Source organism: Passer montanus, unplaced genomic scaffold (genome assembly GCF_014805655.1).
Source record: "Passer montanus isolate IOZ18808 unplaced genomic scaffold, ASM1480565v1 scaffold60, whole genome shotgun sequence".
Classification (NCBI taxonomy): Eukaryota; Metazoa; Chordata; class Aves; order Passeriformes; family Passeridae; genus Passer; species Passer montanus.
This window is the reverse complement of record NW_024371038.1, coordinates 2,253,883-2,275,087: the sequence shown is the minus strand read 5'-3', so window position 1 is coordinate 2,275,087 and position 21,205 is coordinate 2,253,883. Positions and strand designations below refer to the sequence as shown.

The following is a 21,205-nucleotide window of genomic DNA, read 5'->3' as shown; positions in this document are numbered from 1 at the left end:
GTCTGTGGCAAGCAGTGTAGGGAGAGATGTCAGATATTCATTAAGTGATCAATGAATGGACCTGGAGGTCTGAGAATTACAGGCAAAACCTATGAATATGATATGACTGAGATGACACAGCTTCCCTTCCCTTCCCTTCCCTTCCCTTCCCTTCCCTCAATGTCTTGCTGTGCTCTGTGTTGCATTTTGAATACAAAGTTTTTCTTCTAACAGTTCCCTGTGAGGAACAGGTGATATGTGTTGTTCTGTAGATTCACTGCTCATTTGTTTGGATTCACCCAGGCTCTGTGGATTTTTAGTTTCCACAAGAAACCTAAAATAGCTGATGCAATTTCCCCTTACTTTTAAAGCATCTCTTGAGATTTAGTGTTTCCCTCTATCCCTGACTTAACAAGCAGAATTCTACCTACCTAGGCTGATAAATATTGATGTTGTAATGATGACAATGAAATTGTATTTTGCCATAAGGATTTTAAGTAAATGTTCTTTGTATAAAACTTCAATCTATAATCTGTATATCAGGAGAAAGTAATTAATTAAAATCATAAGCTTTTTCTTAATTATGTATAGGAGTTCCAACAGTCTGCTGCCATATTTTACTGAAGTAAAACACTAAAAAGTGTTTTCCACTTAATATTGATGTGTTTTTATTATCACGTTTGCTGAATTCCCTTCCCACATTAAATAAAAGAGAAAATAAAATGGGGCATAAACAGTTTTAGAAAATTAATGCTATAGGGAATTTGCTGAAGGAGCTGGAAGGCCAGATTAAAACATTTTCCAGACCTGCTGAGAGCTTATCTTAAAACATGACCAAGATAATTGTTTTATTTTCCTCTCCTGAAACATCTGGAATAAGTTCCTGAAGAGATAAGAAGTGTATGCACAAAGTGCAACTGTAGCATAGTGTTACACTCCCACATAGCTTTTCATTTAATGTGTTTCAACTACCACCTGGCCAAACAGAGATGAAAATATACTGAAACATGTTCAAGCTCGAAGAATTGTTCAATCTTTTGTTATTCCCTACCACTCCTCACATGATTTGTCTCCTGCTTCTTTTTCTCAAGGGCTAAATGTTGCAGGGAATCACAGTTCCTACTCAGTGGAGTAACCACAACAAAGCTCTTCTGGAAATGAAAGCTACATCCAGCCTCCTCTGCTTTTATCTGTAAATGAAACACGCTCTAAGCCTGTATCTGTTCGTGGAGGCTGTAATATCTAGGGGAGTTAGGCACCCTTTTATAAATCTCATCTTGGAAATCCCATCTGAGGAGAATTATTTCCTTATTCTTTATGATTATAAGGCATTAGCAGATAAAAGTGTTTTCCCTGGGATAACTTATTTGTAGCTGAGCTTTCCCTTAATGAGAATATGCTGTTTTCCACACTGCCTGTGATTTACACACTGACAACATAAGAGCATACAGCTTGAATATACTGAAATACTTGTATTCAAAATAAATTAATAAATTTTAGATTACACAATGGTAAACTGGGACATGCTAAGGAAGTGCTTTTAAAACAGAAAGCTGTATTGTGCCTTTTTGCCACAGCACAAAGATACAGTGCTGTCCATACTAGATACGTCTGGAAGCAGCAGTGAGATACTGTGCATGAACAGCTCCAGGCATTCCTTCCAGGAAAAGTGTATGAGAATGATGCAAGACATGCATAAACACACTTGTTAATTCTTGGAAAAGGAATATTTATCCAATTGTAGTGGATATGTGTATGACACAGAAAGATACCTCACAGCTTCTTGATGCTGCAAACCTACCTGCATAAATTCTGGTAGCAATGAATGTAAAAGGGTTGTGGAAACCAATGCCACTTTCTGAGCAATTCTGTTAAAATTGCCCTTAGTCTGCTAAAATTTAAAATTAAAGCTGAGCTATTCCTGATTAGGTGATCGAAATGCTTTGTATGTCAGAAATCTGACTTCTGCTCCTTCAAAGAGAAAGACATGCCAGCAGCCGTAAAATGTTTTGTGTCTAGTTGGAAATTACCACCAGAATTGTTGTTCCAAAATTTTTTCTTGGAATAAATGCAGTTTCTGTGACTGCCTCTTCATCTTCTAGAACACTATGAAGAATTGAGTGAATGAGCCCATAAGGTACACTTCAGCATCTTCTCCTTTAACCTTTTTATTCAAAAATGAAAAGTTTCACAATTGAAAATTCCATGATAACAATGATTCTACAGGCTTACTTTTTCTTTTTTAAGATAGTTTATCAAGAACTGCACAAGTTTTAAAGTCAGATCTCACTGCTATTTGAAATAATGTGAAGTGCTAATAAGTAAAGTGCTGAAATGCTATCTAAAATTTGCATGTGGTCTAAACCAGACATTTGACTTTTTGCTTTGCTGTGCATTTTGCTTTTGACTTGTTTTCAAGTAATTCCAAAATGAATGTCTCATCTCTCCTTTCTCAAGAATTGCCAGTGAGTAAAAATCTATCATATTTTAAACTATTAATTAAATAGTTGCTTTTAATTTAATTAATTTTAAGAGTTAAACTGTTAAACCCTATTCCTTTTAGGTGACCAACTTGTCTATTAGAAAGAAACAAAGATAAGGAAAATACAGAGATAAGTCACAGAAGTTACCAAGAGTAACAAATGTTCATACTAATGTGTTTCAGAGAGCCAAAGACAGATATTTAAATCCCATTTCAGATCATGTGTTCTACAGATCACAAAGGCAGGAAAGCTCTACCTTGACTCAGGGTTTTTCTGAAAGCTAATTCCTGGATCCAAGTAGAGTTTTGACATGATTATAATTCAATCAGATGATAATGGTCCCATCTGGCAGTAGAATAGCAAGTCAGCTGAGACTGATGATGACATTTTACCTTCTCCAAATTCCTCACTCAAGAGCTCAAAGGACCTATAAATTTGATATCCAGCTCTTCCTCCTCTCTTTCTTGCAGAACAGCAAATTTTCAGTCCTTTTCTCTGTTTTTGCTGAGACTATTCCTACATTTCATCTCCCGATGTATGTTGTAAAATCTCACTCTTCCTAATCCAGTAACTTTTTCCACCTTAATTTGGCAATGTGATGGCTTCTTGTAAGTGTTTTGACTTTTAAAGTGCTGTCTTTACTTAATTCTTAGTAGCCTTAAGTAGAGAAGGAGTTAAGTATGAGTTGCTTGTGTCTGTCCCATTTCTGCAGGCCTTTCCACAGGAATGAGGAAAGCAAGACACAGGTAGCTATGCTTTTTAGATACTGATGCAGACTTTCCCAGAGGTAGCCTGAATGCCATTACTTGTGTTGTTTAGACTGGCATTTACTATCTGAATACATTAGTACCCTGTGCTTAATTAAAGTAAACAGTGATTAAAAGTCTGATGATGCTTCCTAATTCAATACCAAGGTCTGTACTCACAAGAGAGACTGAGACTGCAGTTTTCTGAGGAGTGAAGTTTGGATGTGAAATTCCTTGTCTGTGCCATTTGCTTCTTTCTGCCCATTTGGTAATTCCCATACCTTTGCTGGAAGGGAACTGTAAGCCTTGGGAGGACAATATACTGAGGGAGGAAGAGAGGGTTTTAATCCAAGCCACTTTGCTGTCTCCTTTCCTTCTCAACAACTACAGTCTAAACATGAGAGTGTGTGCCTACAGAAATGGGGGAAGGCAGAAGGAGCATGTTAGGGAAGGGCCAGGAACCTCCTAAACTGACTTCATCCCTGACAAAACTGATACCAGGAAAAGATAGCATGTGGTAGAGAAGAATGCAGCATTTGTAATCTTGCAGTGCTGGAGATACAAGCAGTTTATCTCACAATAGGAATGTTCAGTGTAGGATTCTTGTGTTGGTGCTTGTTGTCCACCCAATTGATACACTTCTGAAGATAAAAAATTTATCAATCTGTAGTGCTCTGCAAATTTCCCTAACAATTTTTCAAGCTCTTCTAGGCTTTATTTTTGGTGTGCTGGCAGCAAGAAACATTGCAGCAGGTTTTTCTGTCTGACACCTCTCTCTCGTCCTGATCACTATATTTATCGACACACAGATTTGTTTTTTCAAATCTCAGCTTCAATCATACTCATTCTCTCCTCTTTGAAGATTGCTTGGCACTAATCTGGGTTTGGTTTGGTTAGGTTTTTGATTTAATGTCTTCAACAGAGATCGTTGAGTTTTGAAAACATAAACATCCCTTCCAGCCCATCCAGAAAAGCTCACTGGAACCTATCAGAACAATCTTCCATCTTGTAGGGTCATTTTATGGATAAACAAAACATGTACTCAACTGATACTTTGCTGGAACTGATCTTTACTTCTAACATCCTTCCTTTGACAGACTTTATCATCCTCACTTTACTGAATGATATTTTTTCCTCCAGTCATTCTGTACATCATAACAGAACTGTGAGAGCAATGCGTGCATATGTATAAAAGAATTTGATCCACAGTGCTGTTGGTTTATTGCTCTGCTGGTATTGTTGGGGTCTTTTCTCTGATTATTGACTATTTAGTCAATATAAACTCATAGATTTTTAAATTTTTAAAGATATGATGTACTTCCAATCTAATACTTGGTTTATAAGAAATTTGTATTATGAAACTTGACTTTTTTCTAAGAAAAATATAAAGACATTTTTCATGTTGAGCCAGCAGCTCTGAGTTACTGGAAAATAAAATTTCTTCATTCAGTCTGTAGTCCTATATCACTGTCTCTGAGAGTTTAGTGGGGCGGGGGGGGTGTGTGTGTGGATGTGCATTTGAAATTGATAGGGAGATTCTCTTCTTTCTAAAGAGTTTTTGGGAAGGGGGAGGAGAAGTGCTTAGGCTGTGGGGTTGCAAGTTCCCTATTCTTACTCCTTCAGCATTAGGAGATTGCTATAAAGATTGTCTTCCCTGTGCTTGGTCTCGTTCCCACACTCCTGCTGTTGACACCATCACCTCCCTACTCCCAGACTCCCCCTTATCTGCAGCAAAATGCAAATCTTGTTCAAATTATGATAGTGATCTCACACCAAGTAATAGCTATTTTGTTGCAAACCATCAGTCATGTATCCCTTGTGCCCAGTGTTGTCGCCAGATACAAAGAATAGGCAGGTCAAATCAGCTCTCTTAAAACTAAGCCATTGGGTCAAGCCTAGCAGTGAAAGCCTGGATTCAGTAAACATTGAAGCTAAGTTGAAGTTCTCCCACATGGAAACCCTCATTCTGTGTGTGCAACAGAGAGGATTTTAGGGAAAATAGTGAATTGTAGAAATCCCTTAATGTATGCTAGATCCATCCATAGAATCTTCTCAATAGTATAAAGAGACTCACTGGAGAGAGCAGGTTCTAGGTTCATGTAATTTGTAGTTGCCAAAGTCTATTTTCAGCCTTGTATTTTTCTTTCTTCCTCTTCTCACTGTTTACTTCCCTGTGCAGCTAGTTTTGAGTCTGTGCAATTTTATGTCTGTTTTCAGCATTGCTGAGAGGGAGGTAGACACAAAGGGTGTACAAAGGAAGCATCCTCCCAAAGAGAACTTCTGCCGTTCTGGGAAAATTCTTTGTGCAAACAAGGAATATCTGTGTTTGCCTGACTCTGTTCAATGTGGAGTAAAGTGGAGGGCTTTAGAGCTTGAAGCCATAGGGCCTGTACTTTCCACCTACTGATGGTTTTATCCTGCTTCTTTATGTTGAGTATAGCCACTGTGCCTTCATTTCAATACTTTGTAATGATGAAAGCACCGTCTAAATTATTGTTTTAAAAGAATCAGATATAAATTTATACCCATAAATGCAAGGGGAAAAACACAGCTTCCTGCAGATTGGAATCTAATTCTCATTTATTAATGCCTCAATGTCAGTTGATCCTTTTAGCTGCAATGTGTTGTTTAGTTCATAAGGTTTTTGAAAGAATGCTGTTATCATGTAGTCTTTTAAAATGATGCCAATAATAATATGCCATTAGCTAAAGAAGAATGCCATGATTAGATCTGTTCCTACCCAAAGGCAACCAGCCATGTTGATAAATTGGTGTGATCTCCTTGCTAAGTAGTTGTTCAGATTTGCCTTGACTCAGTAGTCTCAGTAGTAAGTGGACTGGTAATTTAGCTTCTCTCCATTTTCTGACTATCTTGACCTCGACACCTTTTTTCCACATTATCGAGTGAGCATGGTATTTTCCACACACTCTGTAATACAGACAATAACTGTATGTGTCTGTCTAAAATTGGGAGATGTTAAGGATTTTTAATACATATATAATTTTATTACTTTCTCCCACTGTGTGTCAAAGTTCCATGCAGAGTGCCTGTTTTTACTTAGCTTTTTTTCTTTTTATTACCCAGAACTTTTCAACCTTGTGTGATCTCTTTAAAATTCCCTTTAGAATACATAATTGTACTCGATCAATTTGTTAAAGGCTTTTGAAGTGTTAAAAAAGCTACATTAAAATTATTTTCTTTCAGGTTTTATGTTAATGAACATAGGTGCTATTCAAAGCAAAGTCAGTGTGTCAAGGGAACTTTAACTAAAGTTATTCATACATAAACTAAAAAAGGAAACATCTTTAGTGGAGGAAAATACATTTAATGAGTAAGTGCAGCACACAATTCCTCCTTTCAAAACTGTCAGTTCATATTGAACCTCCATTCTAGATATCTTACAATTACTTTGTCAACAGAAGGTAGAGTAGTGATGGATGATACATTGGTTCTTGAAACCAAACTTTCTGTGAGTTACTTAGGCTGAAACTAAGTGCTTTTACATTCCAGTCTTATTGATGATAGTGGTTTTATATTTATCACCCTGTCATTTCAGTTGACTGTATCAGCCTCTTCAGTGCAGGAATATGGACACTAATGGAGGTGTGTCCTTAGTGCTCTAAAGGGTCACAGACTCATTCCACTAACACGTTCACAGCCCTGTTATAAGCTCAGAAATCATTTTGCCATTTTAAACAGTAATCTGTGGCTGTAGGTGTATGAGGCCTGGGAAAAACATTTTCCTACTGGTCTTTTTAGACCGTGCTACCTGTTTGACACTGAATAGGCTTCTTTCAAGTTTCACTAATAATAATGTTACTGTTTTGCAACCTGCCCTATAATAATCAGAATTCTACCAGGGCCTTGGGAGTCCAGGATCAGATTGCAGCATTTATTTATAAGAAATTCTGTCAAGAATCAATAATAGTCTTGGGTCTCAAGTTCCTTCTTTAATAATACTTTGATATGATTTGTCACAAGCTAGCCCACAGTATCCACCAGATTTTATTACTTAGCTTGCAGCACAGTCTCTCATCTTTGAGTCATGAGATCAGCCATGGGGAGACCTTTAAAAAGCTATATTCTTTACTGTTTGGTTATTACAGAAAGTCTATATTACTCAATAATATCTTTTATAAGGTGTGCTGTCACATCTTCACATAGATGTTTAACCTCGATGTAGATATACTGAATGCCTGGAGGCCATTTTACTGACATGGACATTGTTTTTCATGATTGGATGCCAAATGTATCAACAAAAACAACAGAAGTTGGGCCTTATTTTCACAGCTTGGTAGTTCTGACTGAATCTCATACAAACTGTCGATAGCAACTAAGATTTTATTTAGAGTGTAGAGTGTAACATTTTTATTACTTGAAAGTAGCAGGAATTCTGTGAAAGCAATTTAGATTACTTTCCACTGTAATATCAGTTCCTAAGGTTCTACTGTGTATCTCAATAAACAAGATCCTACTGTGTCACTCGCATATTGTGGTTCTAAATATATAAGATTTAACTCAGACCAGAAATTCAGATAGTTTCAGTTGGCATTTATTTATACAGATGGTCTACAAAATGAATTACATGTATTCTTGACTTAAGGCACAATATGCTTGATTCAATGAAATTTTCAGTAAAGTTTGTTAAAAAATGCTTTGAGTCAATACTGTGTAACCAACTTGCAAAACTCAGATGCTCATCTTCCATTTTTTGTGAAATTAGGAGCTGAGAAATCCAGAAGATGGAGGCTTGCTCCATGTGCCTTGGATGTCATCAGAGTCATGCATAGCTAATACCAGTGCAACAAATTACAGATAAACATGTTTTGATAAATCATGGGATTTTTTTCCAAATAGGAATTAAGGAAAATAAACCAAAACAAAAAAACCCTTTAATTTTAAATGCTTTTATTATTAAAGTTTTCTGTTAATAATAAGAATGAGCTGTTGTGTATGTCTCTGGATTTGAAGGTTCTTTCAATTTTCTATATAACCATGTTGTTTAGAAGACAGGGAAGCCCTTAAATTAGGGCATGGGTGAAAACTGAGTTATGTTTTTTTGGACCAGCCAAAGGTCAGACCAAGAATAGAAGCATGCACATTTTTCAATACTGCTCATAGTGAGGATCTTAGAAATAAGTAGGTGTGATAATTTAATTTTAACATATCATATCTCCCTGGTTTATAATTTTTTAAGCCTGTCCCAGTAAAACTTGAAAAGCAGGTAGGTCTTTGGGAAAGTCAGTCCTCATGTATAATAAAACTACATGGCCTGTTTTAGCTCAGAGCTAATACAAAATTATTTATAGATCCATAGAGGGTTGTAATACAGATATTAAAAACAAAAATAATTCTAAGTTATTTATTAAGAGTGCATAGTAATTGTAGAATTACAGAAAGACAATCTTGAATTGATTCTAGAAATTTTTGATGCTTTGTTTTGGAAACGTAACATTTTGACAGACTGAAGTAACTTCAAGACTGAAAATGCATGTTGGTTAAAGACTTTGACCCATGAGAAGCTACTAAGATTCTTCCCTTAATAAGACTTAAATTGATAAGTGGAGATACTTCCTTCATTTGCAAGTTGGCCTAAAACAAAGAGTTTACTTACAGATGGAATCTAAGATGTAATAGTCCCATAATGTCTGAAATACAGTATTAATTTTGCAAATCTCAAATTCTTGAAAAGCAACTCCTCAGGAAATATAGAAATGTGTAATATTATTCATAACGTTAATTTTTAGGCACTCTAGTCAATTAGTTTTGAAACATTTAAAAGATTGTTGTCTAATTATGTCTGTGATGTTTGATTTACATTGAATGGGTGAACTAGAAATATGAAAATATATGTTTTCCTATAGATAGTTTGGAAAAGTGAATGTATCTGGTATCACCAGGTAGTTCATATATTTGTATACACACACACACACACACACGGTGCACATGTACACACACATATATGCACATGAATACACCTAAATAATAAACAACTAGTGAAGCAATTGTATTTACCTTTTCTAGTTTAGAGTCATATGTACCATAGTTGAAGTTTCAAATATCTGAATAATCTACCTGCAGGTAGTGTTGAGTTAGAAAAGGCATATAAAAAAAGACATCAAAAAAGAAGCCTGGAGCAGCCTATGGGAAAAAACAAAATGGTATAAATTAGATCTGGACTTGAACACTTCCTATGTAATATAAAGGAGAAAAAGAATTTGGAAAGCTGTGAAGCTTATAAAAGAAAAAACCCCCACACTTAGAAATGGGAATTTAAACATTAAAATTAGAAATAGAGAGGTAACGTAAATGTGGCTTCCTGCCTGTATTTCATAAGTTAACCTGTAGTCTAAATTTATGGGGAAAAGAGACCATGTTAGCCCTAGACCTGCCTTTTCTAGCTTGACCTTAAGCCCACAAGTTGAGTCTGTTTCATGGAAGCAATTCATTCATCCTTCCTGTACACTGCTCGTTTCCTTAGAGCTCTTACCACTCTCCCTGAGGAGCCTTAGGAAATATGTCCATCACATGACCAAAATGCAGATGTGGATTTATACCTGCCACATCCCTGCCTAGCAGGTATTTGTTTTTTTTCAGTAGCCTCCTCTGTGCATGTGTTGAGAGAAAGGCCATGTAGCAGGCCCTTGGGGCCTGCAGAAAAGGGTGTGTTGTTGGATGCATGCACAAAGCCTCCCCTTCCCAACAGGAAAAGACTGTTCTTCTCTAACATGCTCTGCCAAACTCATGGTTTTCATTTGCTCAGGTTATCAGCAGTGTACTGACTATCCCTCTAACAAGAGCATAACGTGCTTACTTTTTGCATCACTAGTAAGCAGGAAGGAAAAGAATAAAGAATGCACCAGTTATAGTTTTTCAATTTTGTAATGAATAGTGGACATATGCATACTTTTTATAACTAGTAGCAGAGTCCATCTCTTCCAGATCCTTCATTGTTACTCATTCTGGAGACCCCTACCAAGGTACAAAACTAATCAGACTACCTCAGATCCTGTCTGAGTCCTTTGTCCTTGACTTCCTTGTTATTTTTCTTTTTTCCTTGTGATTTAGCAGTCAATCCTGAGAAGCCATTGGCTATTTTCATAGTCAGTTAGCTGTAACATAATAACAGGTTCTGTAAAATGCTTCAAAATTCAAAGCAAAACAACATGCATGGATACTAATTGTATGAGCTTGATGATTCTGTGAAATGTATTGTTTACAGGCATCATTAGTTTTATTGGTAGCAGGCCAACTGTGGCAGAGATCTATTTAGCGTGTGATAGGAAAGCAAAGGAAAGTGTTAACTTGGGTTTTGATCTTATCAGCTTCAATCACTTCCATAAATCTGTGTTCTAGAAATGCATCTAAGTTTGTCCTAACTTTCCTGGGAAGCCCATATTTCCCTCTAGTCCCATCAAAGTTCACTTTATTAACCCAGGAGTTATAGGTTTCAGCAGAAATAAATTCTTTTAGCAGCAACAAAATGTACTTGTCAGGCTTTCCACCAGATTCTCTGAAAATCTCATTCTTTTGTGTAGGAGCCACATTTTGTATGCTTACCTCTGGCAGCTGCTCTTCTGCAGTACATTTGCCATCTCCTGCACCCACATCCACACCAGTAATACTCACGTATTCATCAGCTTGTGTTTGTATTCCCATCACCTCACTTAAGCACACAACTCACAGGGGCCAAAAGAAATGATTGCTATTTTTTGGATCAGAATTAGGACAAAATAAAAACCAGCAAAGAAAAAGACAGGTTTCATACTCCTGAACATTTGCAAGAGTATTGAATGTTGAAGAAGAAAACAAAATTTGATTTACTATAGAGGAAAATACTAAATCCTGCATACTCATCCTTGGCTTCCAGTTGAGAAGAATAAACAGTCTTGGTTTAGATAATGGCTTGTTTGCAGTTCTGTTCTGGTCACGCCTTGTAGAAGTATTCAAATTCTCTTGCTTAGAAGTATAAAAATGCCTTTGAAAGGGAGATCTTCCTGAGCAATCTTCTGATTTGCTTCTTAAGCAAATTTACCTGATTTTGCCAGATCTGTTAACTGATCTTTTTGATGTTTTCTTAGGAGGTTGTCTATGTTATGTTTATAAATGTTGCATGTATATCTCTGTAATCCTTTTATGGCTTCTAAAAGGCTATTTCAGAGCTAAATCAGCTGTTCTGGCCTTAGATCTGAGGAACAGAATCAGTTCACAAGTTTTGAAAATCTTGGTAACAGACAATGGCTCATAGCTTTTGAATATTTACTTTGTCTAACCTGAACCAAGAGCTTCTTGATGAGAAGATGGTACTTTGGCCAGAATTGCAAGGAGACACTTTGAAATTAAGAAGGTGAAAGGAATTAGAAGATGCTCTGCTGAGCATCAGATTCCCAAACAAAGTGAGGGAGTGCAAAAACACCAAAACAAGGAAACCCAATTTGAGCTGTTCAGTCTCCTGAAACTAAGTGTATCTGTGTCTTGAGTATTCTTATATTTCTACAACCTCTTTTTTTTTTTTTTTTTTTTTCCTGCTGTATATTCTTGTAGCTAATTCCATTTCTTCCACTGAACATCATGACATCATCATGGTCACAGAGGGAATGGATGGGCACATCTACACTGCTCTGTGCTGTAGAAAGCAATATAGCTACAGCAGCATGGGGCTGTATACTTCCAGGGCTGAATTCCCTCCTGAATATAACCCATTTAAATTTAGCTCCAGGATGTATATATTCCTTTACACTGTTCTATGACAGAAGATAAACCTGGTACACCCTGCTGGGATTAACATAGTTCATAATCAGGCATTTCAGTAACATTACCAGCTCAATCTCAAAGTTTCATTGTAGGAACTAGAAGATTTGTGAGTGAAAGTTGGAAAGAAATGAGACTGGAAAGTAGTGAAAAGAAGAGCTTCATCTCTAATCTACAATTGTGAATTTTGGGGAAGTAGATTCAATGCACTGACTTTGACCTGAAATGAAGATTATTCTTGTGCTTACTGACTCTGCTGCATGATGATCTTGCATTTGTTGACCATACTGAGAAACATGGCAATTCCTAATTCCTCCTGGAGGGAAATCATTGTATTAGAATGCTAGAAGTGCAGCACTGGAATGTGCATTTCCAGTAACTCATTCATTAGCACTGAATATCCAAAGAAGGTACATGCTCACTGCACGCTGACAAACTCAGACCATTTGGCAGGTTCTGAGGTTTTTCAGAGGTTGGCATTGTGACATGGGCTGAGCTTTTAACCTTGCCCACAACATTAATAAACTTTAAACTGAAAGAATACATACTCCAAGCAGGGCATGTTCCCAAGTTTGTGCCAAGGTCTAAGCCGTGCTGTACCTCAGAACTCTGAGCTCTGAAGTGCTTATTAATTTTTCCCTGTAATTCCTAACAAAATTGTATTGCTGCATGAAAGCAACAGGGGCCTCTGATAATTTACCCTCTGCAAGTTCGAATCCATGTTAGTGAAACGAACTGTCTGCTTTATATTTCAAAGGTAATGAATTCAAATTCTGTTGGGATTGAAATTTTATTAGAAATCCTGCATATCTTCTCTTCTTATTATTTATGGGTCAAATGGATCATTATATTGATTGATCAACACTTAATTTGTTATTATCCATAAGTACACAGCAAATAATGAAAATGCCCTGTCACTTTGTTAAAGAATCATCAAAAGTGATGGTAATAAGATACTTTTCTAATTAATTTTTTGCATACATGTAGATGAAACTTGTGTATCTCTGGAGCTTTGACTGACCACTCAAGCATCTGGTAGGAAAAGCTGAGTAGTAAACTAAGTAATATATATATTTAGACTAATGCCTGCATTTTTAGCAGTGCTCACTGTAAAAATAACACACAGGACAATAGGGTTTATGATAATATTCTAAGTTAATAATCTTCTGTACAGCAACAAACTTGATGTTGTCATGCACCTCTGTTCTAGGAACTAGGTCTGTATTTTCTAGCTGGAAAAAGGAGAGACTGGGAATTTTGTTGTATTTATTTATAGTTATTGATTTTTTAAAATTATAATTAATTCTCTTGGATTTATTAGGCTAAATTTTTCCTAACTTCCACTGACTGACAACCCATAAAATGTAGGGCTGAAACACAGCATTCAGTCCAAGTAATGTATACATATGTATTATACCATTAGGTTGGTATTGTCTTGATGGAGACACACTGGGCCATATTTTCAAACATTCTTAGTGCATAGAAATCCAATTGAAGCTTACAAAAGCTGTAAATAATCACGTTCTTGAAAATTGGGAGTGTTTTTCCTAGTGAGAGTAACCAGCATCTACCATTAAGAAAACCTATATATTAATTGTTGTCTCCACTGGCCTAAATATTGCTTAAAGTAAGGATGCTCTTGTCATGATGCAAAGCAAAACTGAAAAGAAAAATAAAATGTTTTTACTGTCACAGTCATATGGATCAGAGTTAAATGCATTTTAGATTAAAATTATTGGTGTATATATTTTATCGATAATGTAGAAAATCAGGCATCTCAATATATGTATTTTTTTTCTACTGAGCTGGTTTACAGGTGTGCTCAAATTGTACCACAATGGGTTGCTCATGAAGAGCAGCACCAATGCATGGGATGTTTTTTGCATGTTTTATCCCAATTACCTTTACCTCTGCACAAAACCAGCTCACTGTTTGAGTGCATTCCATGATGTGCTTTCACATGAGACTTGTAATTACTTCATGTGTCTCATAAATCCCTCCACAGTAACCTTGACTAATTACAAGTGGGCAAGCTAACGTGTTGTGGTTGGCGCTGAACTCCTCACAGACTGGCCGCCTGGGATAGTCCACAGAATTTTTAAATTCTCAGTTGAAACCTTTCTTCCATGGAAGCACTAGTTTGTCTCTTTACTACCCAGTTGCCAGTTTTCATTAAACTTATGGCAGACTTTATGTCCTTCCAGTTTCTACAGTTTTGCCCCTTCCTTAAAGAATGGGAACTTACAGATGGGTGAAAGAGCAAACTGTTCAATGTTGTGCATTTTATCCTTTGAAAACCAGGCTATAATGATATAGAAAACTTAATTCACAAAGCTATGAAATATCAAACAACACTCACAAAGTTATGTGACAAACACCACTCAAAAAGTTATGAAATACCTTATAAATATGAAATATCTTATAAATATAAAAGGTGAAACTCTGATTTATGCCAATAATCTCTTCAAGCACTAATGTTTGTCTAATGGATTCAGGTAACAAAAATTATTGCATATGCTACAGAAGGCATTATAATTTGAGATCCACCTGTGCCATTATATCAAAGCTAAAATTATTCCATGAGACTTTGGAACATTCCATGTTGGTTGATACTACGTACTTTTAACTAAAAGCTTCTCCTTTCACTTTACATCAACAGAAGTGGAACAATTAATGCTTCAAAATACAAGAGAAGCTTTTGTTCTTGTTTAAATTTTTGTACCTTAGCTTGAAAGGTATCTTGAGCTCCTTTGAAGTTTCCCTTTAATATACTGCACCCAAACCACTTCTTTATAAGAGCCTCATTTAACTTTCACATTTTAAAGATTTTTCAATGCAAGCCCAAATATAGCAAAAAACAAAAAAGTGATAATTGTTGAAACAGAGTTGTTGGATAGTGTAGACATTGAATCTTATGGAAGTCACAACCTGGAAGTATCTTGTGCAACTCTGATGTATAGCTGGCAGGTAAGTCACATCACATAGGATGCGCTTCATGCTCTAGACTAATGTTTTCTTGAATCATTAATCAAGTTTAATAATTCACAGAGACCCCAGTTCCACAGAGCTTGTGTGGCCCCTTGCAGAGAGTCCCACTTGCTGCAGTGGCGTTCCCTCAGAGCTCTGCTTGTGCAATTCTCAGGCACCTGCTTAAATGTCAATTCTCTAAGTCAGGATGAGACTTCTGCAGCTTTCCCTGGGCATCGGATCAGGCTGTACATCCTTTGGTAGAGGATTGGTTTTCTCCTGCCTGTATGTGAAAGCAGCTACCACCCAGCTGATAGTAACAAGAACAACTGAAATGCTGATTTGAGATTTCACTGAAGCCCCTTAGGACTGCAGGCAGAAGGTCAGGACAATCAGCACTGAAGAGTGCAGGATTGTTTGCAATTGATCCAGATTAACTGGCCTGGCACTCCCAGTGCCTATATAGCAGTGGTATTCCTGCCCAACTGCAAGGGATATAACAGAGCCTGCAGAAGTTGTGATTGTTTTTGTAACCCTATTCAATTCCCTGAATTCCTTGAGAGTAATTCATGATAGCCAGTGTACAGTTTATTTAATTTACCCTTTAGAAATGGGTCATTTCAGATTTCTGATGTCTGCCTGTCTTTGAGGCTCTGATGCTGTCATCAGACTCCATTGTGAGTGAGCAAATGTTGATGTCATACTGTGGTTTATGAGTCATATATCATGTCTACATTTTATCTTGGTTTTGTGCTGCTGCACAAACATAGTGTTGTGGGAACTCACACCATTTCAGACCTCTGAAAGTTTAATTCTCATGCACTATACTTATTTTTTTTCTTTCTGAACTGGGTCAGATGTCCCTTTTTGTAATAATTTAATTAACACTTTGGAATAATGATGCATTAATTAATGCCAGATTACAATGAAAATGCTACAGAATTACACTTTATATCAACATTAATGCAAAATGAGTTCCTCCTGGATAATATTTCTTACAGAGAATACAAAAAGAGATAATACTAATTAGGCCATCAATTTAAATTTACCATAATTTCAATCCATGTCACTTATCTGTTCTCTAGCACAAAACCTTCTGTTCTACCATACACTTTTTGCTGCATTGATATCGGTGTGGCAGCCAGACTGGGAGTAATTTCCTAATGTGCATTCTTACACATATAATACACTTCTGCACTGCAGTGCTGGGTCTGGTGTCTGCATTGTGGAGGATTGAGCTTTAAAAATCACGTATAGGCTTAAGAATGTTCTGACACAGGTCTTCTTTGGGTAGATGAACTTCACTGGCAAAATAACACCCTCACGAGAGGCGTAGGATTTTGTGTCATGTGTGGCACATTATTAGTCTGAAGCACACAGTCCAGCTTACTCTAGTTCTTTCTGGCATGGCCCAGATTTACTGCTGCAAATTCAACATCTGCAAAGTCATTCTTTTGTGCATTACTATTTTAACTGCTTCATACCAGAATGTTAGGCAAATAAGAAGTCAAGCTTTCTGTTCCCAATAAGTTTCAGTCCACCTATGTATTTCCACATTCAAGAAAAAAATAGTTTTTTAAAAACAAATCTGATATCACTGCACTTTGGTCCTTTTTTTTTAATATGACTATCACCTAGACGGCTTTCTGTTCCCAATAAGTTTCAGTCCACCTATGTATTTCCACATTCAAGAAAAAAATAGTTTTTTAAAAACAAATCTGTTATCACTGCACTTTGGTCCTTTTTTTTAATATGACCATCACCTAGACATTGCCTTTTGTGCAGGTAAGAAAAGAGGATTAAAAAGACAACTCTGAAATGCAAAGCATGAAAACAAATTGGTAAAGATGATTCATTTTCAATGACTGACCACAGCAGCTTGCTTTCCTCCCCACTCCTGACTCTCTGGCAGTTTGGTGGAACCTGCTGGGTCACCACAATTTCTGTGTCCTTGCTCTTCCATGACCTACAGAGAGTCAAGTATAGAGACCACTCAGGCTGGCTTGAGAGCACTGATGTTCATTTGGAATTGCCAGGCTGTGCAGGAGCTTAGCTGCATTCTGTCCTGACTATGTAATGAAAAGTAGTCAGGGATCTGAAGTCATGTCAGTACCAGCACATGAGGAGTTTGAGAGTTCTTCACACATTGTAAAGACATTTGGAAATTATAAAATGAAACTTTTTTGGTTTTACAGACTGGAAATTCTTTCAGAATTTTCTGCATGATAGATTTTAATATATTTGGGGATTTTTATTCCAACGACAAATAACACCAAATTCTGAAATTTTCTGTGAAATCGACTCATTGCACAGCTCTAGTTGCTTTCTTCAAAAACTCAAATCTCCTTCTTTATAAAGTATTTTGCTCAGTAGATTTTAATGAGATGTTTTTATACTAGACATTTCTACTAATTTTATTGTGTAATGTGGAGTGATTTATTTCAAAACAGAACATGGTGGTGCCCTTGTAGAATGTGTTCACCAACAAGGGGATTTAAAGAAGCATTTGCCACGCAGCAGATCTGATTGGCAGAGTAGCTGTGAGATGCTACAAAGTAATGGCAGAGTTCAAAGAAGATAAAACCCAACATAATGGTTCTGCTTTATGGAAAAGTGTTCCAGCCTGCATAATAGCCCAGGAAATTATTTTATTGGCATATTGTTTATCTTCAGAGGGGGCCATTCTTTTTTTATAGACATTCTGAGTGGAATGTATGTTATATAAAGAACAAGACAGTATCCAATGAAATGACATAGCCCTAAACCAGGAGCTGTGTGGGATTTGACCATGACAAAACTACATGGCATTCTGCACCAGAATGAATTTCACATTTTGTACTTTGGCTTTAGCATACTGCTTTCTCTGGAGAGCTCCATTCTGGTCTTTCTATCTCATGGGCAAATTGAGTTAGTGCACTATCTCTTCTCCTTTGCAGAATTTATTTGAAATTTAGAAAAGGTCAGATATGTAAATCTGTGTGATTTGTTTTATGAAACTACCTCTTTGTTTGGGAAAGTTCACTATAACTGTCCATCAGTGTTCAGGACTGTTAAAAGAATATGTATTTAGGAGCAATGATGTGAGCAGATTTTTGAAAATACGAAGATTAATTTTTCTGGGAACAATCTATTTAAGTAGAGGAACAGATATTTAAGAACTAGAGTAAGTTCTCATCCTTAGATAGTCTTATAACTCAGTGCAGAATACACAGTGTACTGGAAAAACTATGATAACTACTACATGGGCTGAATTGATGTTGATCCCAGTGTTCTGGAATTAAGGAATCTTACAAATCTTTTCTATCTGTGACTTTTGAGAACTGGCAAAGAATGGTTTTGGAGCTCAGGACTCAAGCCAGTATAATAAAATAGTCCTATATAGTAAAGCAGCTTTGTGCTGAGGGAAGATTTACTCTGTGCCAATCTACATGGCTTTCCCATTCCAAGTGTTATTAATCCTGTAATTTCAAAAGCAATGAAGTGTATTCAGAAAAACATAAAGAAAAGTGAAGATTTTTTTAGATTTCATATGTAACATCAACTAGAAACTAATTGGATTAAATATTGTAGTAAAAAAATACCACTGTTCCAGACTTTTTGTTTAGATTGTCCTTTTTCAATATGGTTTTCTATTCTGTTTAAGTACTCACATTGTATTTTTTTCTCATTAACTTATACAGTCCCAAAATTAAGAACTTTCATTCTTAGTCCTTTTCATGATTTTAAATCTTTAGTGCTAAGAACTGTATCCTGGAGATCCAAATAAAGTAGCTTATCTGGACAGCTATCTGATGGTGCTGTGTTTAGTTGAAACGCCAAATGAGTGTCTACAAGTCCGTATCTACAAGGGACAGAAACAGGGTTTGACACCTGCCTTGAAGAGACATCTTTTTGGAACGTAAGGACCTAAATATGCAGATGTCAGAGTTAAGTTCAAGTGTTTTAGTACCCACATATTTAAGTACTAGGCTTTTTTTCTGGCACATTTCCGGCCTTATTTCAGATGTGGAATACTTGTAAGGTGATGGCTGATAGAGGATTTCAGCAGCTTGTCAATTTTAAGTTTACCTTTAAGGCTTCTGCGGAACATCCTTCTCTTGTGACAGCACCAGTACCTTGGTAACACCTGCCTCTTTCCAGCTGATCACACCTGTTGGTGCTAAAGTGCATTAACAATCAACTAACAACCCTCCTCTGGTTCTTTTTCATCTCTGTTAGCACTGTGCATAATACATTATGATATACAATGTATTCCTTATTTAAATGAATTTAATTGAGTACCAAACCTATTTCTGGTCATATTACTTGATGATCCCTTTAACACCAGAAGGATACTTCTAAGAAAACTGTTTCACAGATATAGGTAACTTTTGTATAATATTGTCCCCAGTCTTGTGAGTGACGTGTATTTAAATTTTGTCCCAGAAGAGTAAGAAAGTTCATGTTCATATTGACTTTCTTTCTTTAAGTCTGTGAAAGAGAAAAGCTCTGAAAGAGTTGGCTTGGAAGTCTGACACTGGTAGCCAGAAAACATGGGGTCCTTACCACAGTGCTGGATGTAGGAGTACAACACAAATAATATCAAGCTAATTCCACAAGGGATAATACATGTTCAGGAAGTGGGGCTGATCACAAGAGGTTTCTAGCATGGATTCTGAAAGCAAGAGAGCCACCCTGATGCTACACCTGAGTTTATACATCCTCCATCTTGATGGTGGTAATTAATCAGGGACAGCACTGTGCTGATGATGCCATGCTGCACTGGTAGATGGAAGTGTGGTTGTAACTATGTCAGAAGTCACTGCACAAATGTTTGTCAAAGCCAAGACAAATATTAATATCACCAGAGTTATATACTCAAATTTTGCTAGCAAAAACTATAAAAATCACCATTCACACATATTCATCAGAGCTATACTACATAGATTGGCTAATAACTATTGAACATGTGAAATATCTAAGTTAAAAAGCAATGAATAAAAACTGTAAGAATTGGAGAATGTTGAATAAATTCAAAGAAATCATCAAATCATTATAAGAGATCTGCTTACGGGTATTTAGTAAATAATAATTTTCTAAGTTATTTGCTATGCATTGTTCATTCATCTTTAATAAGTATCTTACAGTATAAATGGTGTTTTTATTTCAGCTCCTAGAACATAAAACATCTATAGATGCTAGCTGAGAATTTTGCAAGTGTGTCTGAATGCCAAATCAACTGAGGTAAGTTGGAGTTTATGTCCCTGAACATATTGTACGATCAGTGGATAAGGCAGGGTTTAAATATAGATTGAAAACCACAGGCTATTAAGTATCTAGGAATATTTTACCTTATGGAGTTGAAGTCTACAACTAACAAAGAGGTAATATAAATACAGTGTAAAAAAAAATTGCTGGGTGGTCTCTGCCACATAGTGTATTGTGTGATGGAAAAGGCTGAGAGCTGTAAGAGAGATATTGGGACCAAACCTGACATACCGCATACATTAAACATCTTGCTACGTACTGTCTGAGAAACGTTTTTAAAGGAACTTGTGGGCTGGTTAACGAAAACTTTATGGCATTATAGGAAGCCCAAAATCTGGGATGAAAATGCTAGTGTTAGCCAAACTTTTAGGTGGAGCAAGTTTTCCAGAGTTACAAAATATTGTTTTTTTGTGTAGCCAAGGAAAGGATGCCATGTAAGTGGATCTCAGCCCATTTGGATAGCCTCTGAAAATGCACAAATGTACTTTTTCATTTGTTCTCATTAACAAGGCTGAACTGAAAAGAGCTGCATGCAGTGCTGAAAGCTATGGCTAAGTAGACTTTAAATCGTAGGGAAAATGCAGGAGAAAATACACAGTGGAAAGACGGGAAGCGCTATGAAACAAAACTAGTGTAAGATTTGTTTCAGGTACTTTTATTTTGAATCGAGGCCCTGATGGCACCAGCAGGCCCCAGCGGCCTCAGGGCTCCCTGGCACTGGCCAGCCCCAGCCCAGCCCCAGCCCAGCCCCAGCCCAGCCCAGCCCAGCCCAGCCCCAGCCCAGCCCAGCCCAGCCCAGCCCAGCCCCAGCCCAGCCCTGGCAGCCCCAGCCCAGCCCAGCCCAGCCCTGCCAGCCCAGCCCTGTGTCTCAGTAGGTGCCCGCAGTTCCCTGCTTGCCAGGCCAGGCCCTGCCAGCCATGGGGCCGCCAGGCTGCCGTCCCGTGCAGCCTTGGCAGGAGTGCTGGGATTGTAGCATTGGTGTAGGTCAGGCCATGGAATGGTGTCTGTTTCTTCCTCATCTTCTTGAGTAAC

General features: G+C 37.1%; 1 long non-coding RNA gene across 1 annotated transcript in view; it reads left to right on the top strand.

The window, feature by feature from the left end:
• LOC120510829 overlaps positions 1-20,149 on the top strand; it is a 183,707-nt gene extending 163,558 nt beyond the window's left edge. Inside the window, exon 6 of the long non-coding RNA XR_005629604.1 lies at positions 20,076-20,149. This is a non-coding gene — a long non-coding RNA (uncharacterized LOC120510829). The remainder of the gene's footprint in view (positions 1-20,075) is intronic.
• Positions 20,150-21,205: the final 1,056 nt, after the last annotated feature.